Genomic DNA, 2,500 nt, shown 5'->3' with positions numbered 1-2,500 from the left:
CTCGCTGTTCGCCGCTCGCCGCTCGCTCGCGCAGCCAAAAATGGCCAGTTTTGGCCCGTTTTGGCCAGTTTTTGGCCTGTTTTTGCGTTGCGCGGTGACCATCTTGAGCGGAGCAAAATGTCAGCCATCTCAGCACCCTGGAACCCCCCGGGTGGCACAGGGCTGGATGGGGCTTTCGTATAGCAGGGACGGTGATGCCTCTCGCTTCGCTCGCTGTCCGCCGCTCGCTGCTCGCTCGCGCAGCCAAAAATGGCCAGTTTTGGCCCGTTTTTGGGCCGTTTTGGCCTGTTTTTGGGCTGTTCTTGCGTCGCGCGGTGACCGTCGTGAGCGGAGCAAAATGTCAGCCATCTCAGCACCCTGGAACCCCCCGGGTGGCACAGGGCTGGATGGGGCTTTCGTATAGCAGGGACGGTGCTGCCTCTCGCTTCGCTCGCTGTCCGCCGCTCGCCGCTCGCTCGCGCAGCCAAAAATGGCCAGTTTTGTCCCGTTTTTGGGCCGTTTTGGCCTGTTTTTGGGCTGTTCTTGCGTCGCGCGGTGACCGTCGTGAGCGGAGCAAAATGTCAGCCATCTCAGCACCGTGGAACCCCCCGGGTGGCACAGGGCTGGATGGGGCTTTCGTATAGCAGGGACGGTGCTGCCTCTCGCTTCGCTCGCTGTCCGCCGCTCGCCGCTCGCTCGCGCAGCCAAAAATGGCCAGTTTTGGCCCGTTTTTGGGCCGTTTTGGCCAGTTTTTGGCCTGTTCTTGCGTCGCGCGGTGACCGTCGTGAGCGGAGCAAAATGTCAGCCATCTCAGCACCCTGGAACCCCCCGGGTGGCACAGGGCTGGATGGGGCTTTCGTATAGCAGGGACGGTGCTGCCTCTCGCTTCGCTCGCTGTTCGCCGCTCGCCGCTCGCTCACGCAGCCAAAAATGGCCAGTTTTGGCCCGTTTTGGCCAGTTTTTGGCCTGTTTTTGCGTTGCGCGGTGACCATCTTGAGCGGAGCAAAATGTCAGCCATCTCAGCACCCTGGAACCCCCCGGGTGGCACAGGGCTGGATGGGGCTTTCGTATAGCAGGGACGGTGATGCCTCTCGCTTCGCTCGCTGTCCGCCGCTCGCTGCTCGCTCGCGCAGCCAAAAATGGCCAGTTTTGGCCCGTTTTTGGGCCGTTTTGGCCTGTTTTTGGGCTGTTCTTGCGTCGCGCGGTGACCGTCGTGAGCGGAGCAAAATGTCAGCCATCTCAGCACCCTGGAACCCCCCGGGTGGCACAGGGCTGGATGGGGCTTTCGTATAGCAGGGACGGTGCTGCCTCTCGCTTAGCTCGCTGTCCGCCGCTCGCCGCTCGCTCGCGCAGCCAAAAATGGCCAGTTTTGTCCCGTTTTTGGGCCGTTTTGGCCTGTTTTTGGGCTGTTCTTGCGTCGCGCGGTGACCGTCGTGAGCGGAGCAAAATGTCAGCCATCTCAGCACCCTGGAACCCCCCGGGTGGCACAGGGCTGGATGGGGCTTTCGTATAGCAGGGATGGTGCTGCCTCTCGCTTCGCTCGTTGTCCGCCGCTCGCCGCTCGCTCGCGCAGCCAAAAATGGCCAGTTTTGGCCCGTTTTTGGGCCGTTTTGGCCAGTTTTTGGCCTGTTCTTGCGTCGCGCGGTGACCGTCGTGAGCGGAGCAAAATGTCAGCCATCTCAGCACCCTGGAACCCCCCGGGTGGCACAGGGCTGGATGGGGCTTTCGTATAGCAGGGACGGTGCTGCCTCTCGCTTCGCTCGCTGTCCGCCGCTCGCCGCTCGCTCGCGCAGCCAAAAATGGCCAGTTTTGGCCCGTTTTGGCCAGTTTTTGGCCTGTTTTTGCGTTGCGCGGTGACCATCTTGAGCGGAGCAAAATGTCAGCCATCTCAGCACCCTGGAACCCCCCGGGTGGCACAGGGCTGGATGGGGCTTTCGTATAGCAGGGACGGTGATGCCTCTCGCTTCGCTCGCTGTCCGCCGCTCGCTGCTCGCTCGCGCAGCCAAAAATGGCCAGTTTTGGCCCGTTTTTGGGCCGTTTTGGCCTGTTTTTGGGCTGTTCTTGCGTCGCGCGGTGACTGTCGTGAGCGGAGCAAAATGTCAGCCATCTCAGCACCCTGGAACCCCCCGGGTGGCACAGGGCTGGATGGGGCTTTCGTATAGCAGGGACGGTGCTGCCTCTCGCTTAGCTCGCTGTCCGCCGCTCGCCGCTCGCTCGCGCAGCCAAAAATGGCCAGTTTTGGCCCGTTTTTGGGCCGTTTTGGCCTGTTTTTGGGCTGTTCTTGCGTCGCGCGGTGACCGTCGTGAGCGGAGCAAAATGTCAGCCATCTCAGCACCCTGGAACCCCCCGGGTGGCACAGGGCTGGATGGGGCTTTCGTATAGCAGGGACGGTGCTGCCTCTCGCTTCGCTCGCTGTTCGCCGCTCGCTCGCGCAGCCAAAAATGGCCAGTTTTGGCCCGTTTTTGGGCCGTTTTGGCAAGTTTTTGGCCTGTTCTTGCGTTGCGCGGTGACCGTCGTGAGC

This window comes from Musa acuminata, unplaced genomic scaffold (genome assembly GCF_036884655.1).
Source record: "Musa acuminata AAA Group cultivar baxijiao unplaced genomic scaffold, Cavendish_Baxijiao_AAA HiC_scaffold_1136, whole genome shotgun sequence".
Taxonomy (NCBI): Eukaryota; Viridiplantae; Streptophyta; class Magnoliopsida; order Zingiberales; family Musaceae; genus Musa; species Musa acuminata.
The sequence above is the reverse complement of the archived record's forward strand: the minus strand, read 5'-3'. Positions refer to the sequence as shown.